Source organism: Salvelinus alpinus, chromosome 9, assembly GCF_045679555.1.
Source record: "Salvelinus alpinus chromosome 9, SLU_Salpinus.1, whole genome shotgun sequence".
NCBI lineage: Eukaryota > Metazoa > Chordata > Actinopteri > Salmoniformes > Salmonidae > Salvelinus > Salvelinus alpinus.
The window spans coordinates 44,933,531-44,950,851 of NC_092094.1; positions in this window are offsets into that span (position 1 = coordinate 44,933,531).

Below are 17,321 nucleotides of genomic sequence, written 5' to 3' on the forward strand. Positions count from 1 at the left end.
CGCTGTTGGTGAGACAACCTGACTCACCTCAGTAGCTACCAGGTCGGCAAGGTGGTCATATCTTGCAATGCACAGGTCTTTGTATGAACGGCAACCATTAACAACATGTGCAACAGACTCCATTACATTTAACTCAGGGTGTAAAATACAGAACGGATCATGGTTTGCAGGGTACTACAGTGCTAGGTTGTATCTTGTTGGTAGAACCAGCAGCCTCGCCATAATATTCAATACACACAAACACACACCGGCTCTCTTCATCAGCGGAGTACTTTTACTTTGTACATACATTATTATTGTCTGTACATTATTCCTTTAAGCTATTTTATCGCCCCCAGAAACTTCCTTTTACTCTCTGCTCTAGAAGTTCTAGACGACCAATTCTCATAGCTTTTAGCCGTACCCTTATCCTACTCCTCCTCTGTTCCTCTGGTGATGTAGAGGTGAATCCAGGCCCTGCAGTACCTAGCTCCACTCCTATTCCCCAGGCGCTCTCTTTTGATGACTTCTGTAACCGTAATAGCCTTGGCTTCATGCATGTTAACATTAGAAGCCTCCTCCCTAAGTTTGTTTTGTTCACTGCTTTAGCACACTCTGCCAACCCGGATGTTTTAGCCGTGTCTGAATCCTGGCTTAGAAAGACCACCAAAAATTCTGACATTTTCATCCCCAACTACAAGATTTTCAGACAAGATAGAACGGCCAAAGGGGGCGGTGTTGCAATCTATTGCAAAGATTGCCTGCAGAGTTCTGTTTTACTATCCAGGTCTGTTCCCAAACAATTTGAACTTCTACTTTTAAAAATCCACCTCTCTAAAAACAAGTCTCTCACCGTTGCCGCCTGCTATAGACCACCCTCTGCCCCCAGCTGTGCTCTGGACACTATATGTGAACTGATTGCCCCCCATCTATCTTCAGAGCTCGTGCTGCTAGGCGACCTAAATTTTAACATGCTTAACACCCCAGCCACCCTACAATCTAAGCTTGATGCCCTCAATCTCACACAAATTATCAATGAACCTACCAGGTACCACCCCAATTCCGTAAACACGGGTACCCTCATAGATATCATCCTAACAAACTTGCCCTCCAAATACACCTCTGCTGTTTTCAACCAAGATCTCAGCGATCACTGCCTCATTGCCTGCATCCGTAATGGGTCAGCGGTCAAACGACCTCCACTCATCACTGTCAAACGCTCCCTGAAACACTTCAGCGAGCAGGCCTTTCTAATCGACCTGGCCGAGGTATCCTGGAAGGATATTGATCTCATCCCGTCAGTAGAGGATGCCTGGACATTTTTTAAAAATGCCTTCCTCACCATCTTGAATAAGCATGCCCCATTCAAGAAATTTAGAACCAGGAACAGATATAGCCCTTGGTTCTCTCCTGACCTGACTGCCCTTAACCAACAGAAAAACATCCTATGGCGTTCTGCATTAGCATCGAACAGCCCCCGTGATATGCAACTTTTCAGGGAAGCTAGAAACCAGTATACACAGGCAGTTAGAAAAGCCAAGGCTAGCTTTTTCAAGCAGAAATTTGCTTCCTGCAACACAAATTCAAAAAAGTTCTGGGACACTGTAAAGTCCATGGATAATAAGAACACCTCCTCCCAGCTTCCAACTGCTCTGAAGATAGGAAACACTGTCACCACCGACAAATCCACTATAATTGAGAATTTCAATAAGCATTTTTCTACGGCTGGCCATGCTTTCCACCTGGCTACCCCTACCCCGGACAACAGCACTGCCCTCCCCTCTGCTACTCGCCCAAGCCTTCCCCATTTCTCTTTCTCCCAAATACAGTCAGCTGATGTTCTAAAAGAGCTGCAAAATCTGGACCCTTACAAATCAGCCGGGCTAGATAATCTGGACCCTTTCTTTCTAAAACTATCTGCTGAAATTGTTGCCACCCCTATTACTAGCCTTTTCAACCTCTCTTTCGTGTCGTCTGAGATTCCCAAAGATTGGAAAGCAGCTGCGGTTATCCCCCTCTTCAAAGGGGGGGACACTCTTGACCCTAACAGCTACAGACCTATATCTATCCTACCCTGCCTTTCTAAGGTCTTCGAAAGCCAAGTCAACAAACAGATTACCGACCATTTCGAATCCCACCATACCTTCTCCGCTATGCAATCTGGTTTCAGAGCTGGTCATGGGTGCACCTCAGCCACGCTCAAGGTCATAAACGATATCTTAACCGCCATCGATAGGAAACAATACTGTGCAGCCGTATTCATTGACCTGGCCAAGGCTTTTGACTCTGTCAATCACCACATCCTCATCGGCAGACTCGACAGCCTTGGTTTCTCTAATGATTGCCTCGCCTGGTTCACCAACTACTTCTCTGATCGAGTTCAGTGTGTCAAATCGGAGGGTCTGTTGTCCGGGCCTCTGGCAGTCTCCATGGGGGTGCCACAGGGTTCAATTCTTGGACCGACTCTCTTCTCTGTATACATCAATGATGTCGCTCTTGCTGCTGGTGATTCTCTGATCCACCTCTACGCAGACGACACTATTCTGTATACTTCTGGCCCTTCTTTTGACACTGTGTTAACAACCCTCCAGGCTAGCTTCAATGCCATACAACTCTCCTTCCGTGGCCTCCAATTGCTCTTAAATACAAGTAAAACTAAATGCATGCTCTTCAACCGATCGCTGCCTGCACCTGCCCGCCTGTCCAACATCACTACTCTGGACGGCTCTGACCTAGAATATGTGGACAACTACAAATACCTAGGTGACTGGTTAGACTGTAAACTCTCCTTCCAGACTCACATCAAACATCTCCAATCCAAAGTTAAATCTAGAATTGGCTTCCTATTCCGCAACAAAGCATCCTTCACTCATGCTGCCAAACATACCCTTGTAAAACTGACCATCCTACCAATCCTCGACTTCGGTGATGTCATTTACAAAATAGCCTCCAAAACCCTACTCAATAAATTGGATGCAGTCTATCACAGTGCCATCCGTTTTGTCACCAAAGCCCCATATACTACCCACCACTGCGACCTGTACACTCTCGTTGGCTGGCCCTCGCTTCATACTCGTCGCCAAACCCACTGGTTCCAGGTCATCTACAAGACCCTGCTAGGTAAAGTCCCCCCTTATCTCAGCTCGCTGGTCACCATAGCAACACCTACCTGTAGCACGCGCTCCAGCAGGTTTATCTCTCTGGTCACCCCCAAAACCAATTCTTCCTTTGGCCGCCTCTCCTTCCAGTTCTCTGCTGCCAATGACTGGAACGAACTACAAAAATCTCTGAAACTGGAAACACTTATCTCCCTCACTAGCTTTAAGCACCAGCTGTCAGAGCAGCTCATAGATTACTGCACCTGTACATAGCCCATCTATAATTTTAGCCCAAACAACTACCTCTTTACCTACTGTATTTATTTATTTATTTTGCTCCTTTGCACCCCATTATTTCTGTCTCTACTTTGCGCTTTCTTCCACTGCAAACCAACCATTCCAGTGTTTTAAGTTTTATTTTACTTGCTGTGTTGTATTTACTTCGCCACCATGGCCTTTTTATATTTTTATTTATTTATACATATATTTGTTTGCCTTCACCTCCCTTATCTCACCTCACTTGCTCACATTGTATATAGACTTATTTATTTTTATTTTTTTTCACTGTATCATTGACTATATGTTTGTTTTACTCCATGTGTAACTATGTGTTGTTGTATGTGTCGAACTGCTTTGCTTTATCTTGGCCAGGTCGCAATTGTAAATGAGAACGTGTTCTCAATTTGCCTACCTGGTTAAATAAAGGTTAAATAAAATAAAAAAATAAAAAACTTGGACCAGATACTCCCCTGGGTTTGGCCAACAGGCCTCTAGGCTTAACTATACTACATCACTTACTGAATTGATCAGTCTCAGAGTATCACATGCACAAGGTACAGGGAAAAGTCTTTAGGCTGTACTCTATTAGGCTATATAATACAGCAAGAAGCTCAATATGGATGAAATTCATAGAATTTTGCTGATTAAGATGTTTTTTAACATGTCATACTTCAGGCCTTCATACATCAGTTGATAATTATATGGTTTTCATCTTATTACTGTAAATTGTATGGTAACGTTGGCTTGCAGGCATGCATTCCACTATAATTTTGCAGGCCTCGGAATGCCCAGAAATCCTTTAACTTGGTCATATTAATAATCAGTCTTTCAGCAGGGCTCTCGTGTTCTAGGAGTTTGAATGTTAAAAGGAAGTTGGTTCTGGATTGAATAAGTGGCAGTGTTTGGAAAGGAACACAAGCTTTCGCTGCACCGCTTCACACAGCTATAAACCTGGCCTGGGTTAATATAGGAGAGCTCTGGGTCTGATGTGTCACTCAGAACTATCTAATGCCAACAGATTGTTTCACAGTGAGGGAATATAGTGTTTCTGTCACTGCTGGACAAACACATGATCTGGATCTCCAAATGCTTCATGTCAAAGGCTGTGTCCCAAATGGCACCCTATTCCCTATATAGTGCACTACGTTTGACAAGGGCACCCGTTTTTTTATCCTTCTGAAATTGTAGGACTATGTCAAATCTGCGTTTACCATGATTTCTGTGTTAATGTGGAGGTTAGAAAAATGATCTAAACGTTGTATATGTGAACACAATAGTAAACTTTGCGATAAAAGCACAACATTTGGCACAGAGGTAGATGTATGTATGCTGAAAAGGTATGGAGCCACCTCAGATTTGGCCTCTGGGGGTTGCAGCCACCATAACAAAAAAAATTATAAATACATATTTAGCTTACAGTCAACGTATCTACACCAAGTCAAGAGTCTCATCTTTTAGATGCAATTGGATCTGAGTTGATAGCCCATTGCGTTCCAAAGTTAGAACTAAAAGCCTGACGGCACCAGCTCCCATGCCAGCGGCCATCTTAGGTTCTACCGGTATGTCAGATTAGCTCAAATCGCCAATTTCTCAGCCTCTGAGTATCACAGAAACGCAACACTTTGAATGAATAACGGACAAATAAATGTTCATAACGAGTGTCTATGGATAAACATATAAATATCTGTTCAAAACATGACAAACATGCAAAAACGTATATTACAGGGCATTCGGAAAGTATTCAGAACACTTGACTTTTTCAACATTTAGTTACGTTACAACCTTATTCTAAAATGTATTAAATCCTTTTTTCCCTTCAATCTACACACAATACCCCATAATGACGAAGCAAAAACTATTTTTTTGACATTTTTGCAAATGTATTAAGGATAAAAAACTGAAATACTATATTTACATAAGTATTTAGACCCTTTACACAGTACTTTGTTGAAGCACCTTTGGCAGCGATTACAGCCTCGAGTCTTCTTGGGTATGACGCTACAAGCTTGGCACACCTGCATTTGGGGAGTTTCTCCCATTCTTCTCTGCAGATCCTCTCAGGCTGTCAGGTTGGATGGGGAGTGTCGCTGCACAGCTATTTTCAGGAGGAAAAAAATGTATTTAATCCATTTTAGAATAAGGCTGTAACATAACAAAATGTGGGAAAAGTCAAGGGGTCTGAATACTTTCCGAATGCACTGTACAGTATGCTTATTTTTTAGGGAATTTAAACCATTTTACTTGAGTTACAAAAGGTTAATAAAATAAAAAGTGTTACTGATTTACTCTTTGCAATCATTACCAATTTGGGGTCAGAAATGACTTATATGGTTAAAAGAGGTATTTTCAAGAGTTTTTTTTCCCACATGAGACTAAAGTGGGACAAAAGCTTGGACTGTGTCCTCATATAAGTTCACTGGTTCATATACTCTAATTAAATCACTTGATGTGATTTTGGATCCTCGAAAAGGAGCTATCTTAGAAGATCTATGTCCTCATTAAAGGTCACTGTTACAGATGCATGAGACTGAAGGACAGCCAGGCAGACAGCAGCTTAGGTAGATTATCATATTGCAGGTTAAAGTACAGATGCATTGAAGACTGAGACAAAACAACAGCTTGGACTGTGACCTCACATAGATTCACATTCAATTATAGTAATGTGCCAGCTGGTGACTTGGCCACTTATGTCACAAGCCTGGTGACTGTGCCCTCATAAAAATCATGTTTAGTTTATGTATAAGACAGACCAAAGGAAACAGACAGCAGCCTAGGCACTGTGTCATCACTTTGTTGGCACAACCAGTGCACCGGGTCCTCACACAGGTTCATCAAGGTCAATAATTACATCTCAACCTGCCTATATAGCTGCTATAGGGTAAGCTGCTATTGTACCAACAAAGTCATGACACAGTGTAAGCAGCACCATTCAGCTAGTGGTTGAGCCCTAAGGTGTACAGTGGCTCAGATTACATTATCATAATTATCATGGATAAAATACGTCACATAAGCTACAGGCAGAGCTTCGCATAGATAGTAATCTATTCTTATCTGGTGGGGTTATCTCAGGTGAAGAAGAGATAATGCAGTCACACAGGGAGGGACCTTATCCAATGATGTGGCAGTGGCAGAACTTGGCCCCATATGCCGTGGGTGGCTACATTAGCGCTCAGGCTGACAACATGGGTTGATACACAGCCAAAAGCCAGGACATTCAGACAAGTCAGAGGACTGTCCACTACATCAGTGGTTCCCAACTAGGGGTACTGACCCCTGGGGGTGCTTGGACTATCCACAGGGGGTACCTGAGAAGACTCATGAGACCATAGGCTTACTGGTAACATGCACATGAGGGGGTACTTCAGGGGTACTCTGGGAAGAGTAAGATTCAGTTTGTGGTCCAATAACGAACAATAACGAAAAAGGTTGGGAATCACTGCTCTACATCAGGTTTAAAAAAAATATATGTTTTCAGCCTGCGACTCAAATGAGAAATTCAGTGTTTTCATGGGACCCAAGCACATCAAAACATGCCCGCTTTGGGTGCCCTAAGTGAGATTCGTTTTCTAGACTAAGTTAACAATCAAAAAATTGTTAGCTGATATAACTAATTGAGTAACTGTCAGTAAGAGTAGAGGAAAAACTGCTGATGTACAACCACATTTTGAAATTGCACCTTGTGTTCTACTATTCTAAATCAATGAGAATGATAGATCTATAATTCACATTTCTATATGAGTTTTGTTGGGTTGCCCAAAAAGTTACATATTGCAACCTTAAAGGTAGACTCAGTAGGGCAGATACTGTGTGTGACTATGAAAGCGAAGTCTTGTATCTCGGTCATCTGCGGTGCTGCTCGTGGCAACTTAATTTCACTGAGTCTACCTTTAAAGCTGCAATATGTAACTGTTTGGCCGTCCGAACAAAATTCACATAGAAATGTGCGCTATAGATCCATCATTCATATGTTCTATGTGTGCTATTTCTATGCTTCCCGTTCTTAAGTTCAGTTTTGTTTCTTTTACTTTCATTTTTGTACACCAGCTTCAAACAGTTGAAAATACAATTTTTTTGGTTCTGGAAAACATATTCCACAACGGTTTAGATGGTACAATGATTCTCTACACTACACTTGCCTGTTTTCTCAGATCAACTGAAATTAGGCAAACTATTAGAATTTTAGCAACCAGGAAATGGCAGAACGGTTTCTGCACAGTGCATCTTTAAGAAAGGCTGCTCTATATCCTTATTCTCTGCTTCCTGTGACCTATTTTAAGGATAACTCTATAGGCTCGCACACATCAGACCGAATGTGGATCTAGCGTTTGTTTGCTGAGGGATCATCCGCTGTAGATGTCTGATTGCAGACATTTTTCACATGGTTCTACATGTAAAATCGGTGGGCACTCGGTTTGCAAATTACTTTCTGCGGCGCTAAGTACTCTCGGCCAGCAAACACTACTGGTGTGTCTGAGCCCTAACAGTGAGCTCCCATAGGCTGCTGCCAACTGTCTCTCCTAGTTGTCTCTGCTGTCTCTTGTTTGTTACCCCTAACTACACAACACAACGACAGGCTTAGGCTGGTTGGCAGATGTGTCTTAACAAGATATCAAGCCCCAGTAATACATTAAAATGAGCTCACAGCCACTCTGGGTCATCACGGGACTCCATGGACTCGCTCACCCCTGGAAATAGCAGCTCAGGGAAATCAAACGATTTGCAAGTTCTAGTCAGGTAAACAAATCATCCAAATAAACTGGAACCTCAGTTTTACTAGGCCTTCCCCATAGCTATAACTCTGTTGGTTCAACACTTGAAAACTCAAAGTGGTAGAAAAGAGTATTGAAGAGAATCATAAACAAGACCCCCATAAAAGTTAGACAGAAAGCAAATATTTATCACTTCATTCTAGGCTTGGCTGGCGCATGCTTGAGGAAACTCTGACTGTAATGTGTGTATATACGTGTATAAATGTGCGCCTGCGTCTACGTGCATGTTCACGTGTGTGTGGTATTGTGTTGTTCATCCTAAACAACCTTGATCCGTTGTTTCCAGTGGCATTTCCGCCTCGTCCCCGTGTGAGACTCAGTCCTAGGCTAGCTCAGATCTGCTCCACTTCCAGGGTTCCTCCAAGCATCAGACCCGAGATCTGCAGAGATTTAGGCTCGCTGACTGGCCAGCTCCCAGCCTGGCTGCAGTCGTTGCACAACACTTTGTGTGTCATTTGTCATACACTGTCATGAGCTGTCAAAGCCTGTTACAAATGTCTAGCATTCTGTTTACCAAACCGATTTGTTGGCTTTGTGGTTTGTCTGAGTTATCATATTTAATTTGAGTTGATTGTTCATGTTAACTCCCTTTTGAGAATACACCATGTTATAACTCAAAGGCAGGGGGACATTTCAATGTCTAAGTTGAAGTGATATAACAGATCGATGTCGTTTTATCCTTGCCTGTACTTACAGTAAAAACCCTGCTCATGAAACACACAGGCAAGACAATGGTGTAATGAATGGTAATGCTAAGCCTGCTGTGGATTTGTAACTGGGCTGAACAACATTCTCCCTCCCTACAGTAAATGACCTCTCTGAACTTACAGTATTGAGCCAGACACACCCATGGGTACACAATAACATTACTGTATGTCCCATACACTCCCTTTTGCACCCAGTGATGACAAACATGCATTGTACAAGTGCAGAACCAGAACACTCACTTCCTTTGTGCTGCAGACACTCACGGGTCCAGCAAGGTCAGATAACTTTTGAGAGCTTCAAAACATTCAATCATGTCAACAGAATCATAGCCATCTACTGTATGTTTATGAAGAAAATTTGTTTTTCCCAAAAAGATGGCTGTGACTATTACTGGTTTATGATTCTGTAGGTATGCTATTATAAACAGCAACGTAAAATTCTTATTTCCATATTACTTCTAATATTTTTTGTACGAATTTGGCAAATAATACTATTTATATTAGATAATCTAGATACAGCTAGGAATCTTTCTCTAACATTCTCAATACCCAAAGCAATACCCAGCGCACCCATCTCACTCTTTAATTGTTGCATTTCCACACAAGTAGACAGTTGTAGACTGCTGAGTAAACTGCTCATTGGCCAGCTCATCCTCCTCATGAGGATGACATAATCCTTTATGAGGAAATAGCAGGCATTTTTGAAACGGTGTGTTTGAGATACAAGTTTGAGGTGGGTTTTTTTTAAGTGTTTTTTTTTCTCTCAAAATGTATGCTTTGGCCACAAATATGAGCATAGGATGAGTCAACAACACAAAACGGTATGAGTTAATATAATATTAACTTTTAAAAGTTAGATTTTCACTGGACAGTTACTTTAAGAGAGCATTGCCTGCTAGAAAATTCTCCCTCCCTCCCTCCCTCCCTCCCTCCCTCCCTCCCTCCCTCCCTCCCTCCCTCCCTCCCTCCCTCCCTCCCTCCCTCCCTCCCTCCCTCATTCATTCTCTGTAGATCACACATCTGCCCTGCTGAGCTGGGCCCTTGCACCAGCGACAGAACTCAGTCTCCCCCAATGACAGAGACAGGAAGGACAAAGGGGTGGAGTAAGATGGTGTGTTATATCAGCAGAGCAGGCTCTGAGAGAAGGGGCACTGACCGAAAAAAGTTTTCACAGAGCAAAAACTTGAGGGGAAGTAGACAATAATAAAAAATGTATACCAGGCACAGACAGCACATCGAGATGCAGAAACGGTATACCTGCTGTGTCTTTGTAATGCTGTTTTCCCTATGGGTCTCTGAACAATTCAAAGGTTATATCCAGATCACCCAAGCTTTCATCTCAGAAGTACTTCATTCAACATTTACATTTACATTTAAGTCATTTAGCAGACGCTCTTATCCAGAGCGACTTACAAATTGGTGCATTCACCTTATGATATCCAGTGGAACAACCACTTTACAATAGTGCATCTAACTCTTTTAAGGGGGGGGGGGGTTAGAAGGATTACTTTATCCTATCCTAGGTATTCCTTAAAGAGGTGGGGTTTCAGGTGTCTCCGGAAGGTGGTGATTGACTCCGCTGACCTGGCGTCGTGAGGGAGTTTGTTCCACCATTGGGGTGCCAGAGCAGCGAACAGTTTTGACTGGGCTGAGCGGGAACTGTACTTCCTCAGAGGTAGGGAGGCGAGCAGGCCAGAGGTGGATGAACGCAGTGCCCTTGTTTGGGTGTAGGGCCTGATCAGAGCCTGAAGGTACGGAGGTGCCGTTCCCCTCACAGCTCCGTAGGCAAGCACCATGGTCTTGTAGCGGATGCGAGCTTCAACTGGAAGCCAGTGGAGAGAGCGGAGGAGCGGGGTGACGTGAAAGAACTTGGGAAAGTTGAACACCAGACGGGCTGCGGCGTTCTGGATGAGTTGTAGGGGTTTAATGGCACAGGCAGGGAGCCCAGCCAACAGCGAGTTGCAGTAATCCAGACGGGAGATGACAAGTGCCTGGATTAGGACCTGCGCCGCTTCCTGCGTGAGGCAGGGTCGTACTCTGCGAATGTTGTAGAGCATGAACCTACAGGAACGGGTCACCGCCTTGATGTTAGTTGAGAACGACAGGGTGTTGTCCAGGATCACGCCAAGGTTCTTAGCACTCTGGGAGGAGGACACAATGGAGTTGTCAACCGTGATGGCGAGATCATGGAACGGGCAGTCCTTCCCCGGGAGGAAGAGCAGCTCCGTCTTGCCGAGGTTCAGCTTGAGGTGGTGATCCGTCATCCACACTGATATGTCTGCCAGACATGCAGAGATGCGATTCACCACCTGGTTATCAGAGGGGGGAAAGGAGAAGATTAATTGTGTGTCGTCTGCATAGCAATGATAGGAGAGACCATGTGAGGATATGACAGAGCCAAGTGACTTGGTGTATAGCGAGAATAGGAGAGGGCCTAGAACAGAGCCCTGGGGGACACCAGTGGTGAGAGCACGTGGTGCGGAGACAGATTCTCGCCACGCCACCTGGTAGGAGCGACCTGTCAGGTAGGACGCAATCCAAGCGTGGGCCGCGCCGGAGATGCCCAGCTCGGAGAGGGTGGAGAGGAGGATCTGATGGTTCACAGTATCAAAGGCAGCCGATAGGTCTAGAAGGATGAGAGCAGAGGAGAGAGAGTTAGCTTTAGCAGTTCAAGACAACTAAATGGGTTATGACTGAATACATGTTCAAAGGGTTTGATCTCACACTGCATGTTGGAATGCTAGATCTGAACAAAGGATGGAAAACATAATTCAAACCTGCCAAGTGTACAGTTGTTTTGACCTGAGCTTCCAGCTGGCCCATATGATTAAAAGTAAGATCAAGTGGCTGGGCTAACACATTTGCTGAAAGTGATGTGGTTGACTAGGTTATGGCTCTGCTGAAAGGTGCCAAAACTAGATTGCGAGCGAGAGGAATTTGATTATGCCGGGGTAGTGGAGTGTGGACATGAAGTATAATTTTTGGGGTCATCAAAATTCTGGTTGCATGTTGAGAGAAAGCGCAGTCAGACCTCATTTATTGTAATCATTCAAAACCTTATGTCAAGACACCCTCTGTACACTCATAAAAAAGGGTTCCAAAACGGTTCTCCGGCTGTCCCCTTAGGAGAACTCTTTTGGTTCCAGGTAGAACCCTTTTGGGTTCCATGAAGAACTATCTGTGGAAAGGCTTCTAGATGGAGCCTAAAAGGGTTCTAGCTGGAACAGAAAAGGGTTCTTCAAATGGTTCTCCTATGGGGATAGCCTAAAAACCCTCTTAGGTTCTAGATAGCACCTTTTACTAAGAGTGTACTACCAGTATTGTTTCATGTCTGGCTGACAATTCTTTTCAGCTATTTAGGTATAAGAGAAGTATTTCTTCTTAACAGTGGGGCCTCATTTCCTTCCAACTGATTGTGCTAGAAATTCCCTCATACAGCAGAGAAGGAAAGGATAATGAATTATACAATGTACGTGTATTGCATGATTTCAATCAAAGATATAAGAGGGGACAGCCTAGCCTTTTCATTCCGGTGCAGAATAATCTAAGATAGTTGATTTCCCCCAGAGTGAAACAGACCCTTTGGTCCGGTCTATCAATAATAACATGTGATAGCCAACACGTTAGCATACTTCACCTTATAATGGATTCTGTCTTCATGCAGTGTGTGCAGCGTCAATCTTTGATCATTTTGAAGTCTTTGAACCCTTATCGAGGTTAGGAACCCAATCTGCACAGTGGGAATGGTGAATGGTGTGGGTGTCCCAAGCACGCATTGTTCTCATCACAGTGGAAGGATGCAATTGGAGGAGATGTGTTTTCTGAACCCCAAGGGGTGGATGCAATCAAGAGAACCCCTCTCTTGCGCACACACATGCGCAGACACACACATGCATGTAGGCATGGATCACACACACGCATGCATGCACAGTGCGTTCAAACACACACACACACACACACACACACACACACACACACACACACACACACACACACACACACACACACACACACACACACACACACACACACACACACACACACACACACACACACACACACACACACACACACACACACACACACACACACACACACACACACACTCCTTAGCTAGCAATCCAAACCATGGCCTTGGCTGTAGTCAGGAAGCACTAATGAAGTTATTAATGATATGCATGTGTGCTGCGGTGCCGTGCAAGACCTGGCTCCATGCCGTGCAAGCCCCAGGCAGATGGTAGCTCCTACTCAGCTTTGGTTAGTGGTGATTAAAGAGCGACTGAATAAAAAAAAGTATCTGGCTGTAGTCATAGTAGTGAGCAATGTTCCCTCTAAACTGCACGCGCGCGCCCCAAGACTGCTGCATAGAAAAATAAGCCCACAGAGAGAAGCACGAGATTGAACTTCACTCATCTTTCTAGAGCAGTGGTCACCAACCGGTCGATCGCCAAACATTTCTGTAAAGAACCGAAAGATAAAGCCTTGGGTTCGTGTTTTTTTAATTCATCTCGGGTTGTTGTCAGTACGTGCACCCGATTCAGCTGCACTGCACGCCGGGTAGGCGAACTGTTGCCATTTTGAAACATTTCATATGTCTGAAGGTACAAACTCAGCCTTCCCGGCGGGCCCAAAGAGCAAATCAAGTGCACTAAAGGTCTTCCGCTGGCCAATCGGATGGCTCAGATGAACGTGTCTGCAGTAACGTAGCACACATAAAATAAAGCTACAGCAGTTTATAAGGTGAGATTTAAAAACGTTTAACACCATGGCTAGATAGAAACTGTCATGTATGTACATGTACTTACCTGGAGTGCCTGAGGGTGGCGCTATTACTAATTACTACGTGTGATCATCTGTACTTGCATTTGACATCTGATAAACGTTGTTCTTCCACCCTCATCCCTGCCTCAGTGTGCTAATATATTACATGGTGTCAGAAGTTTAAAAGTTATACAAGGAAATCGCAACATTCAGAAACATGGAACAAATGAGACCACCGACTACTCTGAACCTAGAGGGAAATCTAGTCGAAACTTGGAGAGTGTGGATCCAGACATTCAACCTTTATATCATCGCCAGTGGCATCTCCGAGAAATCCAAAAAAGTGAAATGTGCCACATTCCTGCACGTAGCTGGAGATGACACAATGAAGGTATTCAATACTTTAGACTTTGACAATGATGTTGATGACTTGGATGTATTAAAAGAGCTTTTCCGGACGTCCTTTGAGCCAAGAAAGACTCTGATGTACCTGAGGCATATCTGTTTTACGAGAGTGCAAGGACAAACAGAGTCAACTGACTGATTTAAAAAATAAAGACTGTGAGTTTCAACAACTTACCGAGTCACTGATACGGGACAGAATTGTGTGTGGAATCACAAATGACCAAGTGCGAGGGAGATTACTCAGAGAACCAGATCTCCTGCTAGCTAGAGCAATAGACATTTGCCCGTGCAAGTGAAGTGAACCAGAGCTTGCTGAAAATACTTCATGATGAAGTCGAGATACCCATTCACAAGGTGCATAAGCAAAAGAAAACACAGCAATGGCGAAGAGACATATACACTGTACAGCTAGTAAAATAGAGGTCGCAGGGAGAATGCTCACGTTGTGGGTACAAACATGAACCAAAAAAGTGTTCAGCATACGGTCAGATATGCAAAGCATGTCACAGAATAAATCATGACGCCAAAACGTACTCCACACGCACACAGAGAGAAAATCTTAAGATTCGGGCATTGACAGGGAGATGACAGCAGGAAATGAGGACATTGGGACAATTGAAGTGAAACAGAACAAAGTACAATGTGTAGATCAGCTAGTGGATGTCAATGAGAAAAATACTGAGAAAGAGCAGTGGACAGAAACACTGTAAATAATCAACCACAAATGTACTGTTGAACTGGATACAGGAGTCTGTGAGAGACTTGAAAATGCTGAAAGTGAACGTGACGGACGATTCCATGCAAAAATCCAACTGCAAGCTAGGGACATATTCTGGCCACCAGATGGAGCCAAAAGGCAAGACAACACTTGAATGTCAATTTAAAGAGAAAGTGTTTGAACTGGAATGTCAAGTGATAGAACAAGATGCACCTGCAATACTTGGAAGATCAGCTTGTCTGCAATTGGGCTTAATAGAGAGAATATTCAAGCTTGAACAAAGGACAGAGACTGACATTTTGAGTGAATATGAAGATTTATTCACAGGGCTTGGATGTGTTCCAGGAGTCCATCACATACAAACAGACCCAGAACTCACACCAGTGGTTCACTCACCCAGAAAAGTGCCTGTAGCACTAAAAGAAAAACTGGAAAAGGTCCTAAACCGCATGGAAAAGATGGATGTTGTCGTCAGGCAAACTGAGCCCACTGAATGGGTAAACAGCTTGGTGACAATCGTGAAGCCAAAGAAAATATGGCTATGCATGGACCCACAGGATCTAAACAGAGCCATCAAGAGAGAACATTATCCTTTATGTACCATTGAAGAGGTAGTTGGTGAAATGCCTAACGCAAAGGTATTTTCAGTAGCTGATGCAAACCAAGGATTCTGGCAAATCCAACTGGATGAAAAGAGACTGCCGTTCGGAATCTCGTATGCTCCAGAGGTGTTCCAGTGTAGCCTCGCCCAGCATTTGGTAGGTCCGGAAGGTGTCGTTAACATCATGGATGACATTCTTGTCTGGGGTGATGACACAGAGCACCATGACCAGGGACTGAGACAGCTACTAGAGAGACTGAGAAGCATCAACTGAAACTGAATAAGGACAAGTGCAAAATCAGAATGACAGAAATTCGCTACATTGGACAAATTTTACGCAAAGAAGGCCTGAAACCAGATTCCAAAAAGGTCAGATCGATACAAGAAATGCCAGAGCCAGATGTCAAAGCAGCGCTTCAGAGGTTCATGGGAATGTTGCAGTATCTCGCGAAGTTCATCCCAAATCTCTCAGATGTCAGCGCACCACTGAGACAACTGCTGGAAGGAGAAGTTCAGTGGCACTGAGAGTCTGCACAGGAACAGAGCATCAAAAGCTTGAAAACACTTGTCAGCAATGCACCAGTGTTAAAGTACTAAGATGTAAAAAAAAAAAAAAAAAAAAAAAAACAGGGACTATCTGTGGATGCAAGCTCAGAAGGCTTGGGAGCTGTGATCCTGCAAGATGGTCAGCCAATCGCCTACATGTTAAGATCCCTCACAGACTGTCTAAAGAGATCGAAAAAGATCTACTGGCGATGTAATGGTGTAACGACTGCGAGAAGTTTCATCAATACCTGTATGGAAAACAGATCCAGGTGGAGTCAGACCACAAGCCCTTGGAAACAATCTTCAAGAAGTCGCTCCAGAAAGCACCAGCCAGACTGTAGAGCTGACGAGACTACAGAGATACAGTTTACATGTGACATACAAACCAGGAAAGGTGAAGCACATCGCTGACGCACTGAGCCGAGCGTGCCTGAAGGAACAGAGAGAGGAATTGCTGGATGGTGAGATGGATGTCAACTACATCGCTCATCATCTTCCTGTTTCCGAAGAGAAACTGCAGCAATTCAAATCAGCAACAGCAGAAGATGAAGAGTTAAGACTGGCCACAGAACAGTTAAGAAAGGATGGCCAGACACGAGAGGGAAAGTTGCAAAGACAATACAGCACTACTGGACCTTCAGAGAGGACTTGACATACTCAGATGGACTGCTGTTCAAAAGTTAAAAACGTGTCATTCCTCAGAAAATGAGAGATTAAATTATGGAAAATAAATCTATAAAGCACACATGGAATTGTAAAATGTAAGGAACGAACAAGGGATGTTCTGTTCTGGCCAGGCATGCCTAAACAGATTGATTATGTTGTAACAGAATGTGCAGTCTGCAACACACACAAAAACAACAACCAAAGAGAGCCGCTCATGTCTCATCCAGTCCCAGAGAGAGGTTGGACCAAAATTGGAGTGGACTTCTTCCATTACAACGGCACAGAATATCTTCTATGTGTGGATTACTTCTCAAAATACCCAGAAATCTCCAAGCTCAGTAGGACAACATGTAAACACAGCATTACAGCACTAAAGTCATAAGGCATGTTTGCAAGGCATGGGGTGCCCGTCGTTTTGTGCTCCGACAATGGAAGACAGTTGGTGAGTCAAGAAATTTCAGAGTTCTCTACCACTGGGAATTCAAACATGTCACGTAGAGACCTAGATTTCCACAGTCAAACAGCCAAGCTGAGAGAGCAGTTCAGACTGTGAAGAACCTGTTGAAAAAAAGCACAAGACAGCAACGGAGATCCTTACATACCTCTCCTTGAGTACAGAAACACACCCCTGGATGAAGTAGGTCTCTCACCTGCACAACTACTAATGGGAAGAAGGCTGAAGACGAAGATTCTGACATCAAAGAGATTGTTCGGAGGGCCTGTTGTTGGACCTCTGGCAGTCTCTATGGGGGTGCCACAGGGTTCAATTCTCGGGCCGACTCTCTTCTCTGT